The sequence below is a fragment of the Otolemur garnettii genome, unplaced genomic scaffold (assembly GCF_000181295.1).
Source record: "Otolemur garnettii isolate 467f Iridium unplaced genomic scaffold, OtoGar3 scaffold00144, whole genome shotgun sequence".
Classification (NCBI taxonomy): domain Eukaryota; kingdom Metazoa; phylum Chordata; class Mammalia; order Primates; family Galagidae; genus Otolemur; species Otolemur garnettii.
The window spans coordinates 1065738-1090508 of NW_003852539.1; the positions used below are offsets into that span (position 1 = coordinate 1065738).

General features: G+C 41.1%; 1 pseudogene across 1 annotated transcript; it reads right to left on the reverse strand.

Annotated features, from left to right (window-relative positions):
- Positions 1 to 2545: 2545 nt before the first annotated feature.
- LOC100963458 lies at positions 2546 to 3961 on the reverse strand (annotated as a pseudogene). The gene is made up of 2 exons (XR_154512.2): positions 3529 to 3961; positions 2546 to 3241 (listed from the first exon to the last, which is right to left on the reverse strand). The product of XR_154512.2 is annotated as a serine-threonine kinase receptor-associated protein-like (transcript).
- Between the last annotated feature and the right edge of the window lie 20810 nt (positions 3962 to 24771).

Here is a 24771-nt window from a genome sequence, read left to right on the forward strand (position 1 = left end):
CCAGTAAATGGTACACTTTAAGGTGGCTAATATAAATTTTGCAAAACACACACACACACACAAGAAAGTGGTTGGATTCTGGAGTTTGAGTTTGAATACTGGTTCTGCTGTCTACGAGCTAAGTGACTTTGGTAAGTTATTTAACCTCTCTGTGCTTCTGTTTCTTCATCTGTAAGATGGGATGAGAATAGCACTTCCTTTGTGAGGTTATTGTAACAATTAAATGAGATAAAATATGCAAAACTCTTAGAACAATGACATGCATAGTAAGTGCCATTCCAGTGTGAACTTTCACTATTATTTTTGCAGATGACATACCCCATGGGGAGATGAGCCTGGTGTAATTTTTGTTGCTTGTCTACAAGGTTATGTATTATTTAATAAAGGAAGTAAGGACTGACAACTGAAGTTGTCTGATACTGAGTCAGATGGAGTCTCTTTGTGAGAAAGAATAATTTGTTTTCCTAGGCACAGTGCTAATATAAATTATTTGTTTTGCATTCCTGAATCATAGAATCCTAGACAGTGGAAAAGGGCTCACAGTCCCTCTCTGCTTGAATAGAGAAGAAACCAACTTGGTTAAGGCTGTGCAGCTAGCTGTGGCCTGGTCTTCTAGTTGCTAGAGCAGTGCTCTTTCTGCCCATCGCCATAGTTACAATAACTCAGTGCACAGAAATTCATTTTGTTTTTGCATCTTCAATGTTTAAAGGGAAATACACACACTCAAGAATCAAGGTGCAGACAGTATTTTAATTCTGCAGGAAGTCACAGGCATTTAATTGGAATGCACCATGTTGTCTGTTTTGATGGAAGGTGGTTAAGGCTATATCAACATAATAGGGTTCTTAGTTAAAATTAAAGACAAGCTTGGGCTAACTTGAGTAGTTAAAGGATTTACTGTAAAGATACCAGGTAGTATGAGAATTGAAGGAGGCTGAGTGAACCAGGCTTGGAAAATAACCAGAACAAGAGGTCAGGCAGCAGCTGCCACAGCCAAGGTCACCCCTCAGGATCAGTCTGGTAAAGATGTTGCCAGGCACTGCCGGCCCTGGACATTCAATGCCAAAGCCCCAGACCTTGCATGACGCTGCTGCCAGTGGACTCTCATCCTTGGCAGCTCAGCTGTCTGTGCAATCTCTCACTTGGTCTTGTCTGTGTCTTTGCATCACTCTTCCTGATTCAAAATCCCAGAAGGAGTATCCCATTAGCTGGACTCAGTCAGCTATCTGAGATCCAAGGTGGTTGGTAGGTGGGGTGTGGGGCAGGGCATGGAGAGAAGGTTCCTACCTATAACCAAGATTTACAAAGGAGGACCCCTCCTTTGTAATGCCAGGTAAGTTAAAAAGAAGTAAATGAACAAAAACAAAAAACCCACAACAATCAGGAAAATCCAGAGACCGTGTATAGCCTAGAGGTCTGCCCTTGGCCCCTGTTTGGAGTTGGCATCCTCTACCCTGCCTGCTCTCTCCTCCCTCCCTTCCTTCCCAACCCTCCTGCCCATGCCAGAGGGAACAGATGCTCCAAGAAGGACCACAAGGTCACTCTATTACGGCTCTGTTTACTTCAGTCACTGCAGATTCACCCCATACCCCTTGAGTGTCTTCTTACTCCAATTAAAGTAAAATCCAACTGCTTACTTATTTTTTTTTATTGTGATAAAATTCACGTAACATAAAATTCTACCATGTGCACCCTTTAGAGTACACAATTCAGTGGCTTTGAGTACACTCACAGTGTTGTGCGAATATCACTACTATATTGTTCTAGAACACTCTCATCATCCCCAAATGAAACCTCATACCTATTAAGCAGTCACTCTCCATTGCTGCCTCCCCCCACCCCCAGGAAACTATTAATCTACATCCCATCCTTATGGATTTGCCTATTCTGGAACTTTCATATAAATGAAATCTTATATTACATAACTGCCTTACTATAATTCCTACTCTCCCTCTGTGGGAGGTTCTCCACGACCGATCTCTTCCCCACTTTGCAGCCTCACCTGAGCACAGGATGGAAAGCCAGTACTGTTCACTCAGCTCTTTCCTGATGAGGTCAATGGATCTTAAAAACCATTAGAAAGTCTGTAAGAATCCCCCAGAGAACCAGGAACTGGTTGGGTGTTTCTGTATGGCTAATAATACAGCACATTTTTTTTGTAAAGGTATTTTATTTAGATAACTAAAAACAATTAGATGTTTAGAAGCAGTGTACAAAGAAAGAGAAATCAAATTCATTACTTTATCATGTATTCCCTCTTGTTTATGACTAAAGCAAAAAAAAAAATAGGCATTCTGCTTTATTGGAAAAGTCATAAAAATAAGTCAATATATTTTTCTTCTCCATAATAACATAAGCAGCTATAAGAAATCTAACCATAAGAAGAGAAATTGGATGTTGGCTTGCACATATTAATTTTTAAAAAAACAACAGGCCATCATACATAACTCCCCCTGCATTCATCTGATACTCTTGAGTTTTCACTTACAGGTAACACTGGGTTAGTTGTTCCAACACTGGAGCTAATTCATATATTCCCCATTGTTTATGTCTGTCTTTTCTTTTAGCAGAGAGTAACTCTGGAAGGCTGATGCTTTTCTCTGCTTGCTTGCTTTAGTCTATAGGTTGTATACTATTTGTGGTATGTGTCTGATGCTCGGGCCTTAACTTCAGGAGTTGAAGAATAGATGGAATCTGAATTCTCTGAAGCAATTTCTTCTAGCTCCTCTTCTGTTGTCTCTGAAAAACCAACCTTTGGTTTTGCCAGGTCACCACTATTTTCCTCAGGAAGCACACATTTCCAGAGGTCATATATTTTTCCTACCACAGTTTCAGACCCACTGGCATAGAGCTCTCCATCAAGACTAAATCTCCCACGGTGAATAGGACCAAAGTATCCTCTGTAGGATTCTAATTCTTCTCCACTATTATAACCATACTTATGAAGTTTAAAATCTTCACCATTTGCAACAAGAAATTCTTTCTCAGGAGGAAGTGATGCAGAATTGATGGTTGCGGGAGCTTCAGAGGATTTAATTGGGTCCAGATTTACTGCACTATGAAAAGCAATAGATTGTCCATAAGTTATAACCAAAATCTCTCCCTCAGGAATATATTCCATACTACTAACAGACATATTAAAATCTAGAGATTTCACTTTTGTCATAGTAGCAAGATCCCAAAGTCGAACAGTTTTATCATCAGCTGAAAGAATCTGTTTATCTTCACTGCACCATAGAGCCTTTTTTTTTTTTTTTTTTTTTTTTTTTAATAGAGACAGAGTCTCACTCCAGTGCCCTCGGTAGAGTGCCGTGGCATCACACAGCTCACAGCAACCTCCAACTCCTGGGCCCAGGCGATTCTCTTGCCTCAGCCTCCCGAGCAGCTGGGACTACAGGTGCCCACCACAATGCCTGGCTATCTTTTTGTTGCAGTTTGGCTGGGACCGGGTTCGAACCTGCCACCCTTGGTATATGGGGCCGGCGCCCTACCCACTGAGCCACAGGTACCACCTCTACACCATAGAGCCTTTTTAATACCAGAGGTGTGACCACTAATTTCCTTAGGTTCTGCTTCAGGTCTGTTTAAATCGTATATGCGTAAGTTTATCTTGTCCCCCAGTTAATAAATAATCCTGTGTGAAATCCAGTCTTGACAATGTGTTTATGAGCCAGGGTCATCAGTTTATCTCCTGAGACAGTATCCCACACTTTGGCTGTGAAATCTGCAGCTGCTGTAGCTGCTTTGGTGGCATCCTTATTCAATGTTGCATCCCAAACAGCACCTTTATGACCCAAAATGCTCCAATCCAGTCTCCTGTATCTCCCTGTTGTAGCATAGGTTTACCATCTTTGCAAGTGCTGATTAAGAAACACCCTTAAGGGGTGATGCCATTGAAGGCTAGATCAACCACAGGCTGTGTGTGGTCGGAGCAAGTGAGTGGTGTCTATCTCATTACCATGGTGGCGACTGGAGGGTCTTTGTCATCATCTGTTCTCTCCGGGTAGTAATGATTTTCTTCTGTTATTGGTATCTGCCTGTCCCACCTCCCCTGCCCACACCCCTGTAAGGGATCCCTTCATTGAGATATTTTCTTTTCTTTTCTCTTCTTTTTTTTTTACATGTTCATTTTGCTTATTCTTTTATTTATTTTATTATTTTTTATTAAGTCATAACTTTGTACATTGATGCATTTAGGGGGTTCAGTGTACTGATTTGATATACAATGTGAAAGGCTTACATTGAAATAAGTAACACATCCATCACAATTATAATCATTTCTTAATAGTTTTGAAATGTACCATTGCATCATGCACATTAGGTGAGGTCCCCCAAATGCCCTCCCTCCTCCCATATCCCTTCCCTTCTCCCCTCTCTCCTCTTCCCTTCTACAATCTGGACTATAGTTATGCTTTGCCATTCATATGAATGTGTAGTTTCATTTGCGTTGTATGGGGCAAACTTTGTTTCCTGTTGGGACCTGCCTGATGTAGTGTTCCTCTCCTCCCCCACTCCTGAACTCCTGGAGAATAGGAACATTAGTCATGTCTGTGTGCAAAGGTTACTCTTCCTAAAATGTTAAATGAATCAATCAAAACTGTATGGAAGGTCTTTTTTCATGAATCTTGCAAAGCTGGGTCAAAGAACAAACTTAACTAGCAGCATGCTTTTAGTTTCTAACTATTTCCAAGAAAGAAACCAGGATTCTTACCATATCATCTCTTCCTGAGGTTCTCCATGCCTCCAGGTACGGCTCCAGTGTCCCAGTGCAATAGTGCAATACCTGCCAGGGACCTAGATAACATTATTTAATCTTTTTTCAAATTCGGGTATTGATTACAACAGTATATGCAAATACATTACCTTAAAAGGGCTATGTGTCCAGGAAGCCAAGTATGTGAAACCTTTCACCCATAATTGCAAGTGCAATGTATCAGTTTTCTCAAACCACCATCAGGCTTCTGAGTTGCTTAATCACTTTTATTAAGTGACTCAGCGCCACTAAATAACCGTCCCTGGTCTTCTTTCTCCAGGCCTTGTTGCTACAGATAAATTAATCCGTGCTCTGGAGTTGCCTGACCAATACATCTCCACTTCTGACTGAAGGTGTTCAGGGCTGGGAATGCAGACATGAGGACAGGCTGGCAAATTAAATATATGATTCAGAGTTCAGACCTGAGGAGAGACAAAAGGCAGAGAGGAGTGCTCAGGGCAGGTCAAAGAATTTGGGTAGAAGTGGTCAGAATCTATACAAGGGGTCCAACGCCAAAAGCATCGGCAAGAATGAGACCTGCTATTGAATCTAAAGTCCTCTAAAGCAGGGCCACCTAATATGCTTCCTTCCAGACCACTGTTCCCCATCTTCCACTATTCTCAGAGTTTAGGAACAAGTGGCTGAAGTACAGGGATTGGGGTGGAGATTTTGGTAACTTCCAGAACAGGTCAAAGATTAAGAATTTCTGTTTGCATTTCTAGCCTCAGTTTTCTTTTGTTGGGTTAAACTAGACAGCCTTACTTTGGTGCTTACTGGTAAAAGACAATACATTTACATTTTTATGAGCGTATTTACCTTTCAGAGACTCAAAGGATGTGAGAACTGGGAGAATCCTTACAGGTTATCCATATTACTTTTTTTAGTGGAGGACAGTTTCACTCTGGCCTGAGCTAGTGTACGATGGCCTCAGCCTAGCTCACAGCAACCTCAAATTCAAGCAATCCTCCTGTCTTGGTCTCCTGAGTAGCTGATACATGTGTTACCATGCCTGGCTAATTTTTCTATTTTTAGTAGAGATTGGGTTTCCTTTGCTCAGGGTGGTCTTGAACTCCAGACCTTAACTGATCCTTCTGCTTTGGCCTCCTAGAGTGCTAGAATTACAGGTGTGAGCCACCTTATCCAGACTACTTTTATTTTGAGAAAAATATGGAGGGCCAGAGAGCTTAAGTGTTACTGGTAGGATTATTTACGTTATAGACTAAAAACTAAATCCTGACAACAAACGGAATTCATTGGTCTATATAAATGAAGAATATAGAAGTCTGTCAGCTTCAGGTGTGGCTTGATCTAGTTGCTTACTACTCAACAAGGTAACCAAGGCTCTGATTTTTTTTCATTTTCCCATTATGTGTTTCTTAGTATTCCTCCATTGCCTAGCAATCTAGTCTCTATCCTTGTGATCCTATGTGAGTGCATTAATTCCAGATGTTCCATAATTGATAGGAACTATAGCAGGTAGGCAAATCTCTCTGCCCTGATTGGGTTCATGACTGCCCTTAAACTAACTTCTGTAGCCAGGAGGATGGAATAGAACAATGGCTTTAAGATAATCAGGCCCTACTCCTGGAGTTAGAGGTCAGGTGAATAACAGCAATACTACCTAGGTGAGAATGGAGGAAAAGTGGTTTTACAAATAATGTTTGGGGTTCTAATGGTGAGAGAATGAAAGAATGGATACTGACAAGGCTGACAGCAGGCGTCTAAAGCCAATGACCTATCCAGTGTCAAGCAGCTGGTCATGGCTGATCTGGGACTAGACTCAGCTCTCCTCACTAAATATTTGCATATGGATGGCTTATGATTCCACTTAACGTACATGGTTCACAATAGACATTCAAGTAGATTTGCTTGCATTCTGTTTCTTCTTCAGTCTATGATTAAAAATATGTACAAAAATACACCTAACCATTCAGTCACAGTAATGAAGACAGTTGTCTGGGTTGCTTAATTTTGCATTTTCATTAAAGCATGAGGTTTTGGGAGAAATTAAGTAGATTTGAGAGAATGAGAGTTATCATTTAAATAAGTGTCCTTCAGTATTCCTGGGTTTTTGGCAGTGTTCTGTAATGTTTTGCTGAACTGGAATAGTTTTGGGGTAACCTATAGGAGGTGCCTAAGCCTGGATTTTGGTTTTTCTTCTCTCTGGCCAAAATGCCAGAAAGGGATAGATCCCTTTCTCTTACTCAGGAATTACTGATGCAAAGAAGAGAAGAAGTGCTGTAGGTACCTGTCATGTGTCAGGCACTGTGCTAAGCACTGGGGATACAGAGGAGAACTCAGCCTTAAAGAGCTCTAAGTTTGGGAGGAAAGGTAGATAAGTAAAATACCATAACAGTGTGATAATAGGCAGAAGAATAAAGCACCTTGAAAACGCAGAGAAAGGCAGAATGTTGGGAGTGGGAAAGAGCTGGGGAAGGCTTTCTGACATTAGCTGGATGGGAGCAGGGAGGAGTTCTACAGAGGAGACTCATGACAACCAAGGCAGGAAGCCTTATAGCAAGGTTTATGTGAAACCTCAAATATCAATAATTCAGAAGGACAGAGATAGATGTTTGAGAAAGGAAGGGAGGACAGAGATAAGGTGCTGACAGGCAGGCAGGAGCAGGGTCATGGAAGGTCTTGGGCTTTGTGTTACAGAATTTGGTATCTGTTCTTTAGGTGATGGGATGCCTCTAAAGAGTTTGAATTAAGAGCAAGACATGGTTTGTGTGTATCTGACATATTTCTGTATGAATTCTGTGGTTGCACAGTATTTTAATTAAGTTCCAACAGAGGAACTGTATTGAAGAATTATGGGATCACTCAAGCAATGAAAGGAAAATCTAAAGAACGTAGGCTCTAAGGTTCAGGAATACAGAAGTAACAGGAATCAACTGAAAGTCTCCTCGGTTCAGAAGTATCAGGTCAAACCACTTTCAGTCTTTATGTGGCTCTACTTAGGATTCAAATTCCAGATGAAAGATGCCATATTGTCCCAGCTTTGGGGCATACCCATCCTGGATCAGGTAAAGTCAGCATCTTGATTGGCTATATCCCCAAGCCCTCACTGGGGCAGGTTAAGTTTCTAAAGGAAAATTGGAGTGTTGCTATTGTAAGAAAAAGGAATGCCAGCTACTCTAGCTAAACCAATGGGTGTCTACTTCAACAGCTGTTTGCAAAGTAGATTTTAAGGGGTCAAAAGACTAAGGGAATTAGAAGGCAAAAGATGATTGCCTTTAGTTAGACTAGGGCTGTGGTGATAATTATAAAGAACTATAAGATTTAAGAACATCTATGAGATTGGTGATTGTAGAAGAGGGAAGAGGGCAGAATCAAGGATGGTTCTCAGGTTCTGGCATGGAGTAATAAATACCACTACAGGAGGGAAGATGAAGGAGGTGGCGGTGGGGTGGGGGTAAATGGCCAATTACTTACAACACATCTCGTTTGAGAAAGCTGTGGGACATCAGTGGAGGTTAGAATTTGCAGTGTAGTAACTGAACCCATGGGTATAAACAATATAACCTAGGAAGGATTCTGGAAGGAGCCACAGAAAACATCAACATTTAAAATAGGCTTGACAAGAAAAAAAGTGAAAAGACAGGAGAAATGGAGAAAAGAACCAGGAATGTGCAAGGTCACAGAAAACTGCAGGATCAAGTTTCAAAGAGGGGGTGGATTTGCTCCCCGGTGAAGGCAGAAGCCACATTCTAGGATTCTAGGGAGCGAATGGAGAAATGGAAGGAAACACATGTGGGCCACCACTGCAAGAGTCTTGGATGAGAAGAACTGGTTAACTGCAGAGTAGCTGGAAAGGGTACAGAGTGGAGGGAGTTAGGTGTTGATTTTTTGCTATTTAAATATTCACATACCATGTCCTTTAAAGTGTACAATCCAGTGGCTTTTAGTATGGTATATTCATGAAGTTGTACGGTCATAACCATTATCTAATTTCGGAACATTTTTTCACATCCCCGTACCCCACAAGAAATTCTGTATCCATTAAACAGTCGTTCCTCATTTTCCCCTCCTCCCAGTCCCTGGCAATCACTAATCTTTCTGTCTCTATGAAATTACCTATTCTGATACATTTCATATAAACGGAATCATACTCTATGTGGGCTTTTGTGAGGCTTCTTTCACTTAGCGTGTTTTCAAAGGCTCATCCATGATGTAGCATGTAATAGAACTTCATTCTTTTTTATGGTGGAATACTGTTTCATTGTATGGATAAAACCTAATTTGTATTCATCAATTGGTGGATATTCGGCTGTTTCCACTTTCTGGCCTTGTCAATATGCTGTAGACTTGGTTCCAGTTCTCCTGAGTGTTTATCTAGGAGTGGAATTTCTTGATCTCCACTTGTTTTTGTTGAGAGACGTGCTCTTGTTTACAGTCTAAGGGGAGGGAGCCTGTACAGAGAGGTGGGAGATGTATTTTACTCCAGAAAGGGATGGGAAGGAGGAGGGAGGCGCCAGGGCAGAGGAGGGCCACTTTCCTCAGCATCAATCTCTCTGATTGGCACACCATAACGCCGCTGATCTCTTGCACTTGCTGTCCGCGGAGCGAATCCAGTGCGTGCATAAAGCACCCTTAGAGCCGTCAGAGCTGGGTCCCCGGCGGCTGGCTTGTTTTCTGATGCAGTTCATAGTTTTGGAGTTTTCTCTGGTTACGGCCTGGCCCTTTCGGATTTGGTTTTCTCCGGTTCATAGGTGAATGAGGACGGTTCACCGCGGAGTATGAGTCTGAATTCTTGCTCTTCAGGTCCGGGCACCCACGGTCAGGAACCAAGAACACCCGCGCTCAGCATAACCGCTACCCTCCGCAATCAGCGCGCACGCGCCACTTCCCTGCCAAGGAGGGGGCGGGGAGTAGGCGGGGCTGGCAGTTTCGGGACCAATCAGAAGCGAGAGCCCCCGCACTCCGTGCCGATGGACCCAGCTTGACCCCGGCGGTGGGCGGAGGAGGCGGGGCAAGCCGTGCGGCCGCGGAGGGGGCGGGGCCCTACTGCTGGAGGCGGGGTCTGGGGCTGTCAGTCCCGCGCCCGCCGCCGCCGCCGCCGCGGCTCCTTGCACGCCGTGGCTGGGGTGGCTGCCAGTGCAGCCGCCCGCCGCCCGCCGCCCCGACATCCCGAGTTGCCTCCCGCTGTCTCGGCCCGGCGCGCAGGTAAGGCCGGCCGCGGCTGCCGAGCCATCGCGTACCCCGCCTCGGGATCGGTCGGCTGCACGGGCGCCCTCTCCGGGCTGTGTCAGCGCCGCAGCTCCCCTTGCCGCCCGGGGGCGGTCCCGGGGGGCGGGACGACAGTCCTCCCCATCCCCCCCTACACCTCCGGCCGCCGCGCCTGTCGCGGGGTCCCGGGGCCAGCCTGTTCATGCCCAGCGTGAGAAGCTGGTCCTGAGCTCCTCCTCCGGGGCTGGTTACACAATCTCTAGGACTTTGGGTGGGGGTCCCTTTACCAGCCCTGACCCCACACCTGTCACCGCCACGCGCTTCCAGATAGAAGGCAGACCTTGGGGGCCCGGAAAGTTTCACTTTGTGGGTAGGGTTTGTTGACATCCGAGAGATGCGGGGAGATGACAGGCTGAGCAGCGAGGATGCTCCTGGCAAGCAGCGTTCCCTTTGCCCTGGGGTGGCCCTGGTCCAGGTTTCCCTTCCAGAAGTCCTGCCGAGAGCCCTGCTTTGGGGCCAGAGGCTGCTGCAGGGCACATGAGTCTCTCCGCTTCTATGTTAGCGAACCCCGGATTGCAGCAATCTGGGGACAACTCAATCTCTCCCTCTTCCCCCCTTTCTTAATATAGCATTGACATTTTGACTAGGTAGGTGAATTTACTTAGCGTTTTCCTGACACCTTGTATTTGTGAGATGCTTTGCCATCCCTAGTGAGTTAATTAACAAGGTGGGAAAGTAAAATAGATCCTGAAATGCATGGCTAATGCCTGTAGTCTAGCAACTCTAAGAACCAGTAAGAGCTTTCAGCTCTGGTAGCGTTGAGAGATGCTTTTGGCCAAGGTGCTGCGGGAAGAAATATTTGATGTCTTTTGGTTGCCTGAGAAGGCTTTGGTATTCTCCCAGACTGTGCTATTTATTGAGGGTTTATAATCTATGGTGGGTTATTTGGGCTTTTTCACTTAAGCGGAGGAGGAATGAGAAGTGTTGCCAATGAAGCAATTGAGGAAAAACCTGAGGTTCAAATAAGTTTGGATACTTTGCTTTTCGCGGTTGCCCTTCATGTGCAGAAAACCTCAGCTCTTCTTGTTCTCTCCCATCTTCTCAGTAGGACTGTGTCCAACTGGGTTGGCCTTACTAGTTCCTTATTTAGTCTGAAGACCTCCTGCTACCTATGGTTTACTGTCCTGCCTAAGGACATCCTTTAAAAGTGGGCTTAATTAGCACTTTCATCTGTCCATTAAGCAATAGAGCCTGAAGGCTATATTAGATAGGGGCTGTTCTAGTGTTGACTCTTTGATACTATCTGATTCATTTTAAGAATGTTTCTGTAATATTTTTTTTAGTATGCCAGTTCTCCAATGCCAGTACTTTGGGTATAGAAGCAGAAATTATTAGAAATATTATCATAGAAAAACAATTCTCTAATAGATTTGTAACTCACTTGGATGCTTATTGCTAGAACAGTGGTTCTGAACCTTCCTAATGCTGCAACCCTTTAATACAATTCCTGTGGGTCACAATCCACAAGTTAAGAACTGCTGTGCTAGAGGTTGTTAAGGTGTTTTTTAAAAGCATTTTTATTCGTTGGTGAAGTCAGTGTTACAATGCTTTCGATCTATGAGGTCTTTGAGGTTGTTTCTCCCTGTAGTAATAGTTTCAGTCACTGTGTCCTTAAATATTTTTTTTTCACTGATACTTTATGAGTTCCCCCCCATACTGATTTCTTTTTAGGCAAGGATCAGAGCTAACAAGATTTAGTTTTGATTTGCCAGCCTGCATTTCAAAAACGAAGATATTTATTGTATGATGGGAGCTTATATTAGCGATAGGATGATGCTGATGATAGCAAGTTTTATTAGCATAGTACTGTTTTGAGTGCTTTGCAGAAACTATCTAATTCTCAGTTCTTTCTATATGTAAGCAATGTTATTATTACCCCATTTTCAGATGGTGAAACTGAGGCCCAGTTGCTTATCTCAGGTCACACAGTTAAGTGAATGATAGCCAAATTCTTACTTTGCCTGAGTTCAAAGTGCACAATATTGCCTCTGCAGATTATTCTTTCAACAAGCACTTATTTCTATCTGGTATCTGTACAACATTATATTCTGCACCATAGGGAGAAGAACACTTTATAGTGTAAAAATGCACAATGGGTTAGAAATTCTTGTTCTGCTCTTAACATTGCCACAAGCTGATTCATGACTTTGAACACGAAACATGATAATCCCTACCTTTCATTTTCTCGTTTGTGGAATACCAACAGTTGAAGCAAATGAAGTAACTAGGTTTACCACCCTAGGGAGCTAGAGAGACACTCATTAGTCCATGCATATAAGAATGAAATGTCCTTCTCTTTAAGGCACAGTGTAAGATCAAGTGTCAAGTGTGTGTGTATGTGTCCTGGAAAAGGACTGGGAGGACGTACACTCTACTGCTACCAGTGGTTACCTCTGGGAGGGCAATGGCTGAGAGATTTTACCTTAAAGACTTCAGTATTATTTTGTTTTGTTGCATCAAGCATTATTACTTTTATAATTAAAAAAAAAAAGACAACTAGGAAAGAAATCATCTTATGGAAGTGGGTTAACTATGTGCAGAACCATGTGAGCAACATTTTGTTGGGGACCAGGCCGCATTACTTTGCAGGAGGCTTAAGGTCAGATAATGGTAGGACCTACATGGCTGACCAAAGAGTTCCCAGAAATATAGCATGTCAGGGTTGAAAGGAAATTTTTTTTTTTTAAACCAGAGTCTCACTCTGTCACTGGGGGTAGAGTGCCATGGCATCATCATAGTTCACAGCAGCCTCAGACTCCTGGATTCAAGCAATCTTCCCACCTCAGCCTCCTGAGTAGCTGGGACTACACAATGCCCAGTTATTTTTTTCTATTTTTAATAGTGACAGGGTCTTGGTCTTTCTTGGGCTAGTCTTGAATTCCTGAGCTCAAAGGATCCTTGTGCCTCAGCCTTCCAGAATGCTAGGATTACAGGTATGAACCACTGGAGTGTAATCAGAAAGGAAACTTTAGAAGTTATTTAGCTTAACTCCTTCTTCCCCTTTCTTCTTCAGTGGGCAAGTCCTCCCATATCACTTAGTGTTCTTTCTGGTCCTGTATTGACACCTCTAGGGTCAAAGATTTGACGTGCTTCACAAACTTCACCAAAGGAGACAGGGTTGTGTCTGGTGGTAGGGAATGGAAAACCACCGAAGGATTCTGGGTTGTTCTAGCTCATGTTCTTGTAAGACTATCCATTGTCAACGTGAAACCTGGATTAGAGAGGAAATGTTAGACCATGGAGACCAGTTAGGAGGCCATGGCCAGAATATAGGATGAGGTGACCCACGCTGAGAAAGGTGGTGGCATGAAATAGGTCCATAAAGGAATAGACCCCAGAAGACATAACTCTTCTTCCACCTCCCCACCCAAAGACTGCCTGCCCACAAACAACAGAGAGAGGTTTCAAGTTAGTAACTTCTGGGGGGTGTGGAAGGATGGAGATGTGGGGGAGCCACTGGCTGGAGTTGGGAAGTCCAGTGGGGTGGGGAGGAGAGTTTTGTATGTGTATTCCCTAAAGCTATATAATAAATATGGGTAACAGAAGGTCTCTACAGGCTGGAAAAAAAGATTCTTTCTTCTCAAGAAGGGAGTGAACCATTTAAATATAGTGGGAAACTCCCTCTGCTGAATGAAGAAAAATAACAATATTTCCCCATGGGTGTTGCAGCCTCTGACACTGGCTCCTTTAGCTCCTGTTGTGCTTTTGGTCAAGTTGAGAACCTGGTATTATTCCTGCCTCAGACATAGAGGAGGTGGCAGTGAGATGAGAGCCTGCACTAGAGCATCTTTCCAACTCCAGATCTTACAGGTGGAATTACAGCTGGGAGCTCTAGAAGGGGAGCATCTGAGTATGGCAGGATGTTGCGTTCATGTGGTTACACAGAAATGGGGTCCCAGTGTAACTCATTGCAGTTGGATCTGAAAAACACATTTCTGATGCCTTCTTCAATTTTTTTTGGAAATGAAAAAGTCATTGGATGTCTTTTTCCTTTACAATTTACATACAGATTGTGTAGCACTAGAAGAAGGCTTTGATTACCACATTGATTGGAAAATAGGATAATTTGGAGGAAACAAATAAGATTTATACAGGAAACCACAAAGACAGAAAAAATATAGTTGAGCATATTATACATTCACTTTTCTCTTGTTACTTTATGTGTTTCTGGCTTAATATGCAACATTTCTTATTTATTTATTTATTTTTTTGAGACAGAGCCTCAAGCTATCCTCCTGGGTAGAATGCCATGGCATCACAGCTCACAGCAACCTCCAACTCCTGGACGCAAGAGAGTCTCCTGCCTCAGCCTCCCAAGTAGCTGGGACCACAGGCGCCCGCCACAACGCCTGGCTATTTTTTGGTTGCAGCCGTCATTGCTGTTTGGCAGGCCTGGGCTGGATTCAAACTCGCCACCTTAGGTGTATGTGGCTGGCGCCTTAGCCCCTTGAGCCACAGGCACTGAGCCATAACATTTCTTAAATATTCACATTTACAGATTTATAAGTTGAAATATGTAGTCTAATATTTATATGGAAAAAAGCTGTATAATCTTTTTTTCTTTTCTGCCGGGACAATATTGGTTTTTGGTTTTTCAGTATCTTTCAGACTAGCTGTTCTTAACTAGGGGTGATTTTGGCCCCCCCGGGAATACCTGTGAATGCCAGGTTGTCATAACTTGGGGTTGGGGTATGTGCTGTTGGCATCTGGTGAGTAGAGACTAGGGATGATGCTGGCCATGCCATAATGCACAGGACAGCCCTCATAACAAAGAATTATTCAGTTTTAAAACTTAAGAGTATCTAAATTGGAAAACTCCACTTCAGGCCATTAAAAAAATATTCTTATTAGAAACAAATTGAGATTAAAGGAAAAAAGAAGAGGAAGAATATATAAAATGATCCTTGATCCCTACAAAGTAACTACTATACCCTCACATTTGACATCCAGGAAGGAGAAACAATGAACTACTGGAACACAGGGCTTTGTCTGCCACCCAGGAGCTATTTGAATAACTGGATTGCTCAACATAGTAGCTTGGAACAGGAAGTAGGGGTCCTTGCAGCAGGAAGAGGCAGTAGGGTATTTGTGGAGGCAAAAGGGATTATAGGCCAAGAAGGGAAGTTGGGTCCTGCCAGAATAATTTTGAAAAGTTCTAGGGAATTTTTCTGAGGGTTATTTTGTTGAGGATTTTGAGTAGTACTGATAAAATATGATCTCCAATCTGGGGCATATGCACCTTTGGCTGTTGATGTGAAAGCCTGAGCACTTCCCAGATTTTTCTGTGTCCAGACACACAGGAGAGAATAAAGAACACTTGGTTTTGTTTCGAGGTTGTATCTGTGTCCTCTCTCTACCTCCCTTTGGAAACTTTTTTATTATGGGAAGTTTTAAACATATTCCAAAATTGAGAACATAGTAGTTTGCTGAATACCTTCATACCCAATGCCCATCCTCAGTGATTGTTAACTCTTGGCTGATGCTCATTTATATCCCATCTTCAACACACCCCCACATTTTTATTTATTTATTTATTTTTATTAAGTCATAAACACATACATTATGTATACATTAATGCCTTTATGGGGTACAATGTGCTGATTTTATATACCTCAAACTAGTTAATATAGTCTTCACCTCATTTACTGAATTATTGTGTTAAGCCATTTATACTCTATACTTAATAGACTTGACATGTACCCTTGCAATATGAACCATAGGAATGGTTCCACCATTTACCCTCCTTTAATCAAATCTCCCCCCCATCCTTCTCCCCTTCCCTCCATCATCCTGGGCTATAGTTGTGAATTATCTTTCATATGAAAGTGTGATTATAAATTGGTTTCGTAATAGTACTGTGTACATTGGATATTTTTTTCCATTCTTGAGATACTTTACTAAGAAGAATATTTTCCAGCTCTATCCATGTAAACATAAAAGAGGTAAAGTCTCCATCTTTTTAAAAAGCTGCATAATATTCCATGGTGTACATATACCACAATTTGTTAATCCATTCATAGGTCGATGGGTACTTGGGCTTCTCCCATGACTTGGCAATTATGAATTGAGCTGCAGTGAACAATCTAGTGCAAATATCTTTGTTGTGAAGTGAATTTTGGTCTTTTGGATATACACCTAGTAGAGAAATTGTAGGGTCAAATGGCAGGTCTACTTTTATATCCCTGAGTGTTCTCCAAACTTCTTTCCAAAAGGAACGTACTAGCTTGCATTCCCACCAGCAATGCAGAAGTGTTCCCTTTTCTCCACATCCACTCCAACATCTGTAGTTTTGGGATTTTGTGATGTGGGCTACTCTTACTGGAATTAGATGATATCTCAAAGTGGTTTTGATTTGCATTTCTGTAATGATTAAAGATGATGAGAATTTTTTCATGTGTCTATAGGCCATGCGCCTGTCTTCTTCAGAGAAGGTTCTGTTCAAGTCTCTTGCTCACAATGTTCTTTTCTTATTGATAAGTTTGAGTTCTCTATGGATCCTGGTTATTAAACCTTTGTCAGAAATATAACCTGTAAATATCCTCTCCTATTTTGAGGGCTGTCTGCTTACTTTACTTACTATGTTCTTGGCTGTGCAGAAGGTTTTTAGTTTGATCAGATCCCCGTAATATATTTTTGGTGTTGCTTCAATTGCCTGGGGAGTTGTTCTCATAAAGTATTCTCCCAGGCCAATTTCTTCAAGTGTTTCCCCTGCACTGTCTCCAAGAATCTTTATAGTTTCATGTCTTAAGTTTAAATCTTTTATCTGGTAAGAGTCAATTTTTGTTAATAGTGAAAAGTGTGGGTCCAGTTTCAGTCTTTTACAAGTCATCAGCCAATTCACCCAATACGTACTGGTCACCTACCTATCAGGAAAAGCTTGGCAATGAAGGAAGTGGGTGGTTTTCCAGTGTGTGGGGCTCCCTGCAGGAAAATTGGTAATGGACATGCATAATTAGAAGAGCCATGATGGCCTGAGAAATAGGAGCAGGTCCAGGTGAGTCTGGGATGGGGGAGCTCAGCTCTTTTCAGTAGGGAAGTACAGGTAAGCAGAGGCTCCTTTCCTTCCTTCCTTCCTTCTTTCTTTCTTTCTTTTTTTTTTTTTGTGACAGAGTCTCACTTTGTCATCCTCAGTAGAGTGCTGTGGTGCCATAGCTCACAGCAACCTCAAACTCATGGGCTTAAGGGATTCTCTTGCCTCAGCCCCTCTAGTTGGGACTATGGGCACCTACCACAATGTCTGGCTATTTTTTTTAGAGATGGGGTCTCACTCTTGTTCAGGCCAATCTTGAACTCCTGAGCTCAAGCAATCTACACACCTCAGCCTCCCAGAATGCCAGGATTACAGGCATGAGTTGCTGAGTGGGCTCATTTCTTTTTAAACCTCCTGTATAAGGAAGAAGCCTACTTAGAGTTTTCTGCTGGTAGAAATGTCCTTTCATTCCTGGAGGGGGCATGGCTTGCATGTTTCCTTTTGGGATGACTTGTTGCCTGTTTCATGACCTTCTAGGTGTGTACTGTGTGGTGTAAAGCCACACATTCCTTGTAGCCTCTGTCTCAGACTCAATGGCTCTTCATAGTGTTAGTCCTCCTCAGGAAGCTCAGGGCAGGGTTAGATGGGAGAGAGAGGCAGTGTTTCCTGTGGTTGTGAAATGCCCTCTTGAAGCAGTTGTTCCCTGCGTTTGTTAGGGGATGGAGGACTCTCCTGGTCCAGCTACTGGGGGAGACAGCAATGCCATTTACACTTTGCAGATAGAACTTTCTTTTTCTGGTTGTATCTCCCTGAACTATAGGATTATTTTTTTTTAGGCCTTTGGAGAATTGGCATGCCTTTACTTGATTCAATGTCATGTTGTGAAATGTATACCAAAAATGGCTTCTGGAGTTGAGAGAGTTCTTGAATAATCAGATAATTCATGTCTATGAATTTTAATTAATGCTGATTTTTACAACTTGATATTCTGGACTAGGTTCACAGGAACTACATTGATGTGAAGACCTGGGTCCTTGATGATCTGTATTTCCCATCCTTATTTTATTTCTTAAATGCACTTTTACCTTCTCCTTATTTCACAAAGAGATGTGGGTGGTATTAGGTTATCATGAACATGTTATATCACAATCGTGGGTTTTCATATCATGCCTTTCTCTGGTGAGGGCAGCTCCTAGTCTGTTAATAGTAGTTTTTATCTACTCTGTGCCTCTATTGTGTGCCAGCCCTTTTTCTTACATTAATTCTATTCCCAAGAACCTTTCTAGGTACAAATTAGTATTCCCATTTTACAGATGAGGAAACTGAGGTTTGGAGAGGTTAAGAAATGCTGGGAGGTAGTACTGGGTTTTAACCTAGATATGTTTGATTCCAAAGCCCAAATATTTCCAGTTGCTCATGGTTAAAAGTTTGTGGAAACTTGTACTAGTTTTTAGTAGGGAAGATGAGGGCAGGTACTGTAGAAAGGGATTGAGAATTCTGGTTACTGAATACAATCTTCACACTGAGCCCCCTGGGAAACATTGCATTTGAGTGTGATAAATTACTTGTGTCTTATTTTTGAGCTGACTGTATAAAACAGAAGTTGCACACTGGTAGCTCTGAGCCAAATTTGGTCAGCAGATGTATATTATTTGGTTTGCATAGTATTTTCTTTTTAAAAAATTGAATTACTTGTTATCATTTAAAAAGTAGGAGATTTCACACTAAAATCTGGCTTCTCTTAATCTATCAGAAGATCTGGCAACACTAGCCCCACATTCCTCTTGGCAATAGCTACTTACTGAGCTGCCTGTTTGGACACAGGGGGACTCCTGAATTTGCCTTATTCCCCACCGTGTGCCCTCTTCACCCATTTATATCACCTGCCTGGACTTGAGGGCATTCAAGTTAGAGGCTCCTTAGCAGAATTTACATACATTCTTTCTGTCAATGTCAAGAATGTATTAGAGAAGGCTTGGTTTGTAGGTAAATTAAAGATCCTTAGCAATTTTTCCCCTTGTAGTGAGACTGGAGAGGGCAGTTGTATGATTAGACATGTTCATGTTTCCTCCCTCTGACTCCAGCATGACTAATTGGACTCTGAATGGGTTTTTGGATTAAGGAAGACCAATCCGATTTGGGATTTGGATACTGAATCCATGAGCTGAGGAGCCTCAGGTAGGAAGAATTTATAGACTCAGGCTGAAAATAGTAACCTTGGAAAGGTGGAATAGTGAGTGAAGAAGCTGGATGGCAGGGAAATGAGAGACTACGTGGCAGCAGAGGGAATAGAGCTGCCCTGGTCTCTACTTCTAGTATACTTCCTGCAACTGTGTTCCTCTGTGTTTACAGCATTCATTCAGTGGGGTATATATTGAGTGCTTACTAATAATGTAATGCCAGGCAGTGTTCTAGATGCTTGTGATGCTATCAGCGAACAAAATCAAAGCTTCTATTCTTTTTAGAGCTTATATTTTAGTGGAAGAAAATAGACAACTCCAAATAAAGAAAAGGAAATAAAAATTAACTATGCATATATAATATGGTATTAAGTGCCAGGAAAAACAATAAATCTGGGTAAGGAGAGAGGAGGTGGATATATGGGGATGTTATGTTAGAGATGTTGCTCAAGGAAGACCTCATGGGGAAGTGATATTTGATCAGAGACATCAATGAAGTGAGAAGGAATGAGCCGTGAGGAAAACGAGAGATAGAGCATTCCTGATGGAGGGCTTAGCAAGTGCAAAGGCCCTGAGGTCAAAGTATGCTTGACCTGTGTAAAGAACAGCAAGGAGGATTTTGTGGCTGACATTCAACAAACACTGAGAGAGGAAGAGGTGGAGGGAATGTAGAGACTCGCAGCTATATTAAAGACTTTAGATTTTATTTTGAGTGAGATGAGAAGCTATTGGCAGATTTTGAGCACAGGTGACATGATTTAGCTTATGTCTTAAAAAACATAAATGCTGTACAGAGAATAGATTGTAAGGCAGCTAAGATGAATGCAGGAAGACTAATTAAGATGCCATGTGATAGTCTAGACGAAATGTGATGGTAGCTTCGACTAGGATAGAGATAGAGGGAGCAAGAAGAGGGAAAGTTCTGAATATATTTTGGAGGTAGAAATGATAGGATTTGTTGATGTACTTGGGTAGTGGATGTAAAAGAAAGAGAGCATCAAGATTTTTTGAGCCTTTGTATATAAACATTAGATGTATATAATGCATTAGGTAGCATTTCTACTTCTTTTCTTTGAAAGCAATCAAAAGCAATGAGGAAGATGAAAAAGCACACACACACACACCCTTGTAAACCCTATTTACAGCAAAAATAGGAGACAGTTTAATCCACAGATGTCAAAATATGTGTAAAGTCGTCTCCTGAGCTCAGACAGAAGCCATAGAGGAAGTGAAAGGAAGCACAAAGTTGTTGAAAGAGTGCAGCAGTGGTAGATCTTAGAAAGTACAGAAAAGTCAGACTCTTTAAAGTAAAAAGCGAGCCCTGATGTGAAAAATCTAAATCTCTTGCTTACAACAATTGTGGAAACTGGGTGTACAGTTTCTGGGCAGAAGAAATCCTCCTAGATGTAGTTTGGTTCAGAGAAGCAGAAGAGTGATTACATAAAGAATTGCATAGGCAAGGCACCATGTTTGTAGGAAGTATTCTGTCTCTGTGATAGCAGGAAAGAAGAGCCCTTTGGGTTGTTAAAACAGTTCATCTGAAAGACTGTCCTGGGCATGCCCCCTCCCCTGCCAGGAGGAACCTCATGCAAATACTATAGCCATTCAGGAAAACTCAGCTCATTCAAAAATAATGAAGAAAGGGAATGGTAGACTTCTGTTTTTGATAATGGTAGGGTATGTTATTTGGGCCAAAGGTCCACTGAAAATATTAAAATCTTGGATATATTTTTTAAATTGAACAAATTTCGATTTCCTTAAAAGCACTAAAGAACTAAGAAGATAAAAAGGACCTATCAGGCAGGCCCAAATCCATGGTGAAGTGGGAACTTGGAGAGATGTGTAAAACATTAGAACATCTAAGTTTTGACCTTAGAACATTTAGTTTTGGCAGCCTTGCAGACAAGGGGATTTTTACCAAAGTGCTTTTTATATGCCTTACCCAAGCTGAAGAATCTCACTGGAGACCATTTGGGTCCGTTGAGGGCAAAGGTGAACCAGAAGTGAAACTACATCTCTCTCCACCACTCAGAGACAGCAGGAAAGGTTGCCCTGGTACTGAGCAGAGGTAGAGAACAAACAGAAAATTAAGTTGTGGTCACTGGCCAGCCTTTTTAGAGATTTTGAAGACGGTTTTATATCACCTCGATTTCTGAGAACCTTGAGTCAAGGACTTGGTTTAAGGTAATTCCTGGTTAGTGCCTGCTAACCACATGTCAGATGCCTGGCAGAATGAAAGGTAAATCTTCTCTGGAGGAAGGTACCTTCTTCCTGATTTTCAAAGGACAATGAGCGGTACAATTAGAAATAAGAGAGCACACAGGAAACAAAACATGCCGAGAGCAACTGCAGAAGTGATCGAGTAGAAATAAAAGAACAGACTCAGAAATTATGTCATGTAAGTACAGAGACAAATAAAAAGCTGTGCTTATGTTTGTAGAAATAAAGTTATACTGATAGATATTTTCAGGAAATGGGTAACAACTTCTTAGAAGTAAAAATACAAAACTGAAGCTTAAAAATTTAATGGTTTACCATTATACAGCACATTAGGGAAAATCCAAAAGAGATTAGAGAGTTAGATGGTAAGACAGAAGAAGTTATCCAAATGCTGCACAAAGAGACCAAAAACCCCAGAAAATATAAAAGAGAGATTAGCACACATAGAGGACAGAGTGAGAAGATTAAACATGTATTTAAAATTGCAAAGGAGAGGAGACAGAGAATGGGTCAGAAGCACCTATTCAAGGAGGTAATGATTGAAATTTTTTCAATATTGATAAAGTTTATCAGGCTAAAAATTCATAACAGAGCACTGAAGGCAAAGAGAAAATCATAAAAGCAACTGGAAAAAAAAAGACATATTACCTTGGAAAGAATATTTTACACACTTCTCAACACCAATAGTGGACTCCAGAGGACAGCGGGATAATAATCTGTAACTGAAATAGCTGACAACTACCTTTCAAGAATAATGGCAAAATAAAAAGGGTTTTATATAAATAAGAACATGGATTTTACCACATTCAAGTAAGGCAATCTTAATTGATATACTTTAGATAGAAGGAAAGTGATTCCAGATGGGAAAAGCTGATGCATCATAAGGAATGCAGGCTTTTATAAAGAGGTCAATATGCATGTAAATACAGATGAAAAATGAAGTATAAAACAAAATTTCAATATCTCCTGGGCCAAAATATTTAGCATTAAAGGTAAGAAAATAATAGCATATAAGTTAAAAAAGGGAGTAAAAGGAATCAGGAGGACCCTGGAAGGAGAACAAACATAATGTTTATACTAAGGCTGGTAAGTCAAAAATGTATGTTTTAATTTGTAAAATAACCACAAAAAGAGTAGAAGCAGAGAATTTAACATCACAGCTAGTTGAGGAAGACTCATGTATAAGATGAGGCTACAGAAAGAGTGAACATAAAAGGATGGGAAAATTTATACTTTCAAATAATAAGAAAAATATAAGATAGAATAGAGATTATGGTAAAAGCATTACTAGGGATAAAAAGTTCTTCACACCAGGAAAATATTACAGTTTGAAATTTTTGTGCACCTAACACCTGCATAATACATAGAAAAGTGACAGAACTACAAAGAAATATTTACAATCATATCTATTTTAAATGAGAATAGCTAAGATATTTTAAAAAAGAAGAACTAACTCAGAGGACTTGCTCTATGGATATCATGTCTTATTATAAAGCTATTGAAATAACAGCATAGTATTGATTCAAGGATGAACAAATAGTCCAACAGAACAAAATAGAAAGCCCAGAACACTCCTTTGCATTAATAGACTCTAAATATTTTGCAAAGGAAGCATTACAGATAAAAAGTGAACTTTCCAAAAAAAAAAAAAATGATATCAGGACCATTATCATGGACATGATATGAAAAAAAGAAAATTGACTATCACTTTACACAATACATAAAAATCAATTTTAAGAGAATTTAAAAACTTAAACATAAAAGGAAAAACTATGATTTGAATGTTAGTGTAAGAGAATATATTCATGATCTCTTCATAGGGAGGGGCTTCTAAAGTAGGATGCAAAAAGGATTGTGAAAATTGATTACATTAAAATTAAGAATTTATTTTATTCAAAAATCACTATGATAAGAATAGAGTAAGAAGTTATAGCATGGGAAAAGAATTTGTAAGCTTAATGAGAACAGGGAGTATGTCCATTTTATTCATCAGTGTATTCTAACACTTTCTGAAGTGGCTAAAACAAATGCTCTAGTACCTAGGGTAATAGACAACAAGTACTTAGGCATTTCCTTTTTTAAAATTAAATCATGGCTGGGTGGCACCTGTGGCTTAAAGGAGTAGGGCACCAGCCCCATATGACAGAGGTGGCAGGTTCAAAATCAGCCCTGGCCAAAAACTGCAAAAAAAAAAAAACTAAAAAAGAAAGAAAAATTATAGCTGTGTACATTAATGCAATCATGGGGTACAATTTGCTGGTTTTATATACAATTTGAAATATTTTCATGAAACTGGTCAACATAGCCTTCACCGCATTTTCTTAGTTATTGTGTTAAGACATTTATATTCTACCCCTAGTAAATTTCACATGTGCCCTTGTAAGATGCACCATAGGTGTGGTCCCACCACTTGCCTTCCCGCCACCCATCCTGCCCCTCCCTTCCCCTCCCTCTCCCCTTTACCCTTCTTCTTGGGCTATAATTGGGTTATATCTTTCATAACTTGGGTTATATCATATATATCATATATATCTTTCATAATTGGGTTATATCTTTCATAACATAGCTATAAATTGGTTTCATAGTAGGGCTGAGTACATTGGATACTTTTCCTTCCATTCTTGAGATACTTTGCTAAGAAGAATATATTCCAGCTCCATCCATGTAAACATGAACAAGGTAAAGTCTCTATCTTTCTTTAAGGCTACATAATATTCCATGGTGTACATATACCACAATTTATTAATCCATTCATGGGTCGATGGGCACTTGGGCTTCTTCCATGACCTATCAATTATGAATTGGACTGCCATAAACATTCTGGTACAAGTATTTTTGTTACAATGTGATTTTTGGTCTTCTGGATATATACCTAGTAGAGGATATATAGGTATATATATATAGGATTGAATGGCAGGCCTATTTTTAGATCTCTAAGTGTTCTCCAAACATTTTTCCAAAAGGAACGTATTAGTTTGCATTTCCTCCAGCAGTGTAAAAGTGTTCCCTTTTCTCCATATCCATGCCAACATCTCTGGTTTTGGGATTTTGTGATGTGGGCTAATCTCACTGGAGTTAGATGATATCTAAAAGTCATTTTGATTTGCATTTCTCTGATGATTAAGGATGATGAACATTTTTTCAGGTGTCTGTAGGCCATATGCCTGTCTTCTTCAGAGAAGTTTCCCTTCAAGTCTCTTGCTCACCCTGAGATGGAATCACTTGTTCTTTTCTTGCCAATACATTTGAGTTATCTGTAGATTCTGGTTATTAAACCTTTGTGGGAGACATAACCTGCAAATATCTTCTCCCATTCTGAGGGCTGTCTTCTTGCTTTACTTACTGTGCTCTTGGCTGTGCAGAAGCTTTTTAGTTTGATCAGGTACCAATAGTGTATTTTTGATGTTGCTTCAATTGCC